A 6,555-nucleotide genomic window follows, 5' to 3' on the forward strand; every position below is an offset into this window, starting at 1 on the left:
GGGGAGCTCACCAGTTGGGCCTTGTTCATTAAAAATTCCAGAACCTCCCAAAACAACATGACCAGCTGGGGATGGAGTATTCACATGTACGAGCCTGTGATGGACACTCCTGGAAGCCATAGCAAGCCCCAACATCTAATATAGCACATGAATAAAGTGACGGACTCGAGCAAGGTGATGAAGGGGAGGGTCTAACTCAGGATGAGTGTATTCTTCTAAGTGGAGGGACACACAGAAATGTGTGCAGAGAGAAACCCAAATGAGGATGCAGGAAGATCTGACAGCCAAAGACAGAGGAACCTGCCCACTCCTTGATCCTGGACTTTCAGGCTTCACTACTGTAAGAAAGCCAAGTTCTAGTGGACAAGCCTCACGGTTTGTGGGATTTTAAGGAAGCCCTAGAAAATGATACAAATAGAAGAGAATCCCTATGCGTGCATGCACATGCGTGCGTGCGCATGCATGAATGCTTACATCAATGACCCACTTTTTAAAGAGCTTCTCAAAAAGTCCTGTACATACTGATTCAGTTTGTTGAAGGCTTGGACAGTATTACAACTACTGGGAGATGCTGGGATGTTTAGGAAGTGGGACACAGTAAAACAAAGTTGGTAACTGGGGATACCATTACTGGGGGTGCTGGCACCCCTTTCCCTCCCCCTCTCTGTCTACCAGCTGCCATGAGGTGAGCAGCTTCCTCCTCCACATATTCCCTGCCAAGAAATGCTTCCTGGTCAGAGGCCCAAAGACAACAGAGCCAAGGCACCAAAGACGAGACCTTTAAAACCAGGGTCAGTGATGGCGTAAATCACAAACAATCCCATACCAGTTTGGAATTATGATTAATAGAATGGTTATTTATTTAAAGGGTAAAAAACTTACAGATCACCGTCCCAGACAACAGCCCTCTGCGCAATCAGGAAGGGAGCCTAGTCGTCAGAAGCGGAGCCGGAAGCCAGAGAGCGAGCGGAGGGAAGTGGCCGCATTTTTAAAAAGAGAGACCATGCCCCAATGGGCTGGTATCTCAGCGGCTATTGGCTGAAGGAGCAGAAGGAGCTCCCGCAACAGGTCAGCATTTGTCTTCTTTCCTCCTTCCTCTGCTCATTATCTTATCTTAGGGATCTCTCCCCCCACTCTCTCACTCTCTCTCTCTCTCTCTCTCTCTCTCTCTCTCTCTCTCTCTCTCTCACACACACACACACACACACAGAGAGAGAGAGAGAGAGAGAGAGAGAGAGGAACTCCTAGACGTGAATATACCAAAGCCTTACTGTATTTATAGATGATTTTAGTTTTCTTCTTACGTTATTCTTTTCTGTGAGTTATTTATATTGTAATAATTTGAAATTGCTTAATATGGTCTATACACTCATTTATGAAGTTTAATGAGTTTGTTTACTTGTGTGTGTTTTGCCTTATTATACAGGGTATCCAAACAAAGATTTCTTGCTAAAATCCTTATTCTAAAAGCTGTTATGTCAATCCACGTATGAGAGATGTGAGGTGAAATTGCACTTGCTCATCTGCCTGTTAAACAAGGTGGAAGAGCTCTGCTTGGATGGCCCAGAGCCTCCAGTTCCTGCCCTCAGTGATGAAAGAAATGGCTCCAAACAGTCCCACTCTGGCACTATGAGGCTGATGATTTAGAGGTTCAGGCTCCAGCACATGCACGTGTGCATAGGCACACATGCACACACACCTGACTATGCCCTCTCTACCCACAAATCATCATACCAGGTTAAGCAAAGAAGCAACCCTGAGGCTCTGGAGCTCCAGCAAGTACAAACCTCACTGCACCAAGGGATGATGTAGGGTCACCTCGGCATTTCCTTGGAAGGAAACAGAATGCCACGACACTCTTGCCAGTTCTCTTGTTCTTTCTCTATTTTTTTGATCTCTTCTGAGATCCTAAAATTCTACCTGATTCATTAAATACGGACGTAAGTCTGATGACTGCCACGCTGGTGAGCAGACATGGAGCAGCAGACACGTGGAAGGCCTAAGTGATGAGAACAGGGTGTCGCCAAGCTGGCTTTCAGGTGGGTGTGCTGGAAACCCAGATGTGTGAGCTACTCAGAAACGAGTAGAGAAATCAATGGTCAACACACAGCTGATCTAAAAGACTCAAGCCCCAGCTCCCTCCCTTCTGCACCTATGAGCTCCTGAGAGGGAAGTGGGGAAGGGCATGTGGGTGCCCTGGAGCTGCTGCTGCCCCTCGTTCTATGATTGCTGGGCATTGATCTGGAAATGCGACTGTCTGTGTGCTGTGGTTCTCTGACAATGAGCTTCTCATCTAATTCCAGTTTCTGTACAAGACCAGCTCAGCTCACACCACTGTGCTTGAATAGAATGTAGTTGGCCCCACCCCATAAGTCACTTTGAGCCTCATACCAAAGGCTCCAACTGTGGCTATCTAATCAGTCTTCTGGCCATCGACATCAGTCCCCAGAATGACCCAGATAACTTGAGCAGCCACAGCGTAGCCCAGTCACAGTCCACATCGGACCATCTGGTGGCTCTGTCTCCTCCAAGGGTAGCCCAGGAAGACCATCTGCTTTGATGCTCTGTACACCCTGCCCAGAGAGGCGAGAGCTGAGGCCTGCCACACACCAGTAAGTCATTGTCCTTGTGCCTCTGTGTGAACCAACAAGATTCCGAGATGCACTGTTGCTCAGCTGCTCTCAAACTGGCAGAACCTGCTTTACATTCTCAGTGAACATGTCGGAATATTCCAAATGCAAATTAAACTTTATGGGTGCCATAACCTTGGCCATTTACTGCAGCCGATCCAGTAATTGCCTGATGTTGCAAAAATATAGCCAAGCCTCATCTGGTTCCTCCTCCTCTTCCGCTATTACATATCCAACTGCCATGTTGATTAAGCCTGTTTCCTTGAACTATTTCTTTGGCTAATGCTTTTAGTGAAAGCCCTTCTTCACATGAGCAATCAGAGCCAGGCTCAGCAAGAGATGGGCAGGAGAACTGAAAGTCACATACACCAATACACTGAGTCTAGACAATAACCAAGAAACAAGTGGGGTTAGCATGTGAAGGGAATCGGCTTACATAAAATTATAAGGACAGTTAGAAAAAATAGGTCAGGTAAAGACAAGTGGTGATTACAAAATCTATAGAGATCAAATTATTCAGTTTAAGGGAAAAATGAAATTTGTAAGAAATGGGTGGGCCTGGAAATGTAATATTCATGTAAAATGGATAAAATGAAAACCACATGCTCATTCTCATAAGGCGGCTCTTGGCTTACAATGTAAACACATTTGTATGTAAACAATTGTAAGTGTAAGTATAGTATAGCATTTAGAGAGGGAATAGAGGGTAGGCCCAGGGCACAGAAGTCACGAAAGAGGATGTAAGGCTAAGACTTTCCTACTCACAACTCTGCCATGGCTCCTGTTTGTCCGTTTTGTCTTGTTTTTCTTACTATGGATAAGAATTTAACATTCTGGACACTAAAGCAGAAAGAGCCAGTTCTGCAGCCAAAAGAATCCCATATGTGTTCTTCTCCCAGGCAGTGACCGTGGAGGTTGGGCCTTCTTTCTCTTTCTGCTGATCATTCATAAGCTGGGAATGAGAAACCACTGGTCAATAAATGCATTTTTTATATTGGCCCATTTAAAAAGAGTGATTTAAAAAAATATTTTTGGAAGGAGGGGTTTTATAACCTGAAATCTGAAAATTTTCCATTTTTTGTACAACCTTCTATTTTAAAATTCTATTATAGTGTTAATTAATTTGTAAAATGTTTTCAATATATAAAATAACATGTTTTTAATCATATGTGGTGATATTTTGTTTGTGACCTCACAAATAAAGCTTGCCTGAAGTCCAGACTACAGAGCTAAGCTGCTGGTTAGCCATAGAGGCCAGGCAGTTGTGGCTCACACCTTTAATTGCAGCGCTAGGGAGACAGAGGTTGTTATTGAGTCAAGGCTGGGCTGACCATGGATCACAACACCAGATTGTGAGGAACAGAGACTTGGGGCAGTGCAGGACAGAAAATGCCAGCGTCCTACAGATGCTCAGGTCTTCTGTTTTGATACAGCTTCCCCCTAGCCCTGGTACCTGAGCCTGTGCTAGCAGGGGATGCTTCAGGACCATTCTTCCATTGTCTTGGTGACTACTCTTTGGCTCCTCCCACCCACGTAAACCTTATGAAACCAACAGCAGCTTGACTGCTCTCTCCAAGCACATGCTTTCATTTACCATAATCTTCCAGGCTGAACCATTTACAAATCTTTTAGCTACCCTTCCTCTTTAATTACAGAGTCCACCTTTAATTTGCTTATTTTTCTTCTCGTTTTCAGAGGAGCAATGCGGTACTCTGCATACTTGGAAACTTCCTCTGCCAAATACCCTTATTTGGTGCCTTTCAATTCCGTTTCCATAAAATACTAAGATGTTGACATAATTCAACCAAGTTCTTTCCCCCTTCATAAGAAAGCCAGCCTTTCCTCCAGACTCCCTAAGAAGCCCCTTGCTATGGACCATGAACACATCAGAATGGCTGTTTCCCCCCACACTACAGTCCAGCATTCTGGTCACATGCACTTAGAAAATCTCTAAGGATGACGTGACTTCCCACAGCTCACCCATAACCCCTCTTCCCACTTAGATCTTAATAGTTTAGGATTTTTCTAGCATGTGTAATGCAGAACAAGCAGAAGTAGGCAAGGTTTTTATAAAGTAGCCTTGGACTTTACTGTGATCACAAGGTCTATTGCTGAGCAGTGCAGCTGTGCCAGGCTCTACCCAGGACCTGTTTCCAAAGAGAAATTTGTCATGGCAACCCCCACCGCTCTGGCACCATCTCTACTGCATCTTCATGGCAACCCCCACTTCTCTGGCACCATCATAATTTGTTTGCACTGCTGCAACAAAATTAAGAAGGCTGAGTAGTGTACAACACAGCATGTCCTCACAGGATAAAGGGAATTGAAAGATAATAAGCTTTCTGATAAGAATCATAAGGTAGTAATATAAGACCTCAACTCAATACCAGCATAAAGGGTGTGTGTGTGTGTGTGTGTGTGTGTGCGCGCGTGTGTGTGTACAGTATATTCAAATTATTGGCTGCATCTTTGTGCAGTGTGAGATTTAGGCCAAACTGAAGGGGACAGAAACGATGGTAGGTAAATCTGTGCATAGGATTTGGAAAACACGAATGGTTCTGCTTATTCTTTTGTACATCTCTGTCTTTGCCATGAGAATGATATGCTTGCCTGTATCCCCTGTCCCAGGATAACAGACTATACCAACATCAGAGTGCACATCCAACCCAAAGATGCAGTGATTCCAGAGAGGGCCAGACAACCCACAACTACATGTCTCACATAACGGATGCTTCTTGTTTCAGCCTAAGGTCTGGGGTGACTTGTTACTCAGCAGAGGCTGACAGGCATAGAGTGAAGGAGTCAGATCCTCAAAAGTCAAGTTTGTGGCTCATGTTCAGATTCCTGTAACTTGCAACAACTCTAAATTACTGCACCTCTGCCTATCCAAATCTTGAGACAAATGGAACAGTATCTCAGGGGACCTAAATCTCTTGGTGCTCAAGGCAGAAAGCTTAAAGGAGGATTGCTGCCACCACTGGGCCATCTGTCCAGGACATACACGGGGAGCGATTCTGTAGTAGATCTGCCTCTCTTTGTTCTACTGGGTGTTAAACACATCACTTGGCACCAAACGTTATGTCAGCAGTTCAGAAGATGAGGTGATAATCAAACCAAATGCTGTCCTTATGTCTGTTTTCTTTTCAGTACTGATGAAATCCTTTGTGAGGTGTTCTCCCCTCAGCAGAGCTGTCATCAGTAGCAATGTGTGACCTCTGGATGCTACGTCCTCATAAAAGGCTGCCTCTCTGTGGAAGCTGGTGCCTGATCCTTTTTACCCAGGAAACAGATGCTCCTTGTCTCTGGATCCTAAGTCTCCAGTAAGGACTCAACCACGCCCTGTGTGCTCCACAGGGTTTCCCACGGGGTCCTCCATGTGCTTCCAAAATACAGACAAACCACATTCCCTGAGTCTTCTTCGTCCCATTCTTGTTTACTCTTTCTGAGAATTTAATAACTAGACTGACGTTCCTTCAGGAAAGGGTCTGTGGTGATTATCTCCTGCTTTTGCTGCTATTGTGAGGTTTTGAAATAATACCTCAAAGTAGCTTTTATAGTTCTCTGAGGGAACAAACCACAACATTATTGGAGGAGAGGGGTCACTATAATTCTGTTTGCAAAGATGAACTCATTTTGGCTTTTTGGATGCCTGGAGTGATAGTATTTTTTTAAATATGTATATTTATGATGTATGTGCTGTGGGAGGTGGGGAGAAGGGAGGGCTAGTGCATGTGGATGTCAGGTGATAATTTGTAGAGGTCAATTTTCTTTTACACGGTAGATTCCTGAGATTGAATACAGGTCATCACACCCAGTGGCCTTTACCCACTGACCCATCTCATCAGCCCACACTATTTTTTCTTAAATATTTATTTTGGGCTCATAGATAAAGGCAAACACACACACACACACACACACACACACA

General features: G+C 44.6%; 1 long non-coding RNA gene across 1 annotated transcript; it reads left to right on the forward strand.

The window, feature by feature from the left end:
- The first annotated feature begins 1,024 nt into the window (after nt 1-1,024).
- On the forward strand, nt 1,025-6,042 carry LOC119810498. Its single transcript, XR_005284761.1, has 2 exons — nt 1,025-1,068; nt 5,778-6,042. It is a non-coding gene; the product is annotated as an uncharacterized LOC119810498 (long non-coding RNA).
- The last annotated feature ends 513 nt before the right edge of the window (nt 6,043-6,555 follow it).

This window comes from Arvicola amphibius, chromosome 3 (assembly GCF_903992535.2).
Source record: "Arvicola amphibius chromosome 3, mArvAmp1.2, whole genome shotgun sequence".
Classification (NCBI taxonomy): domain Eukaryota; kingdom Metazoa; phylum Chordata; class Mammalia; order Rodentia; family Cricetidae; genus Arvicola; species Arvicola amphibius.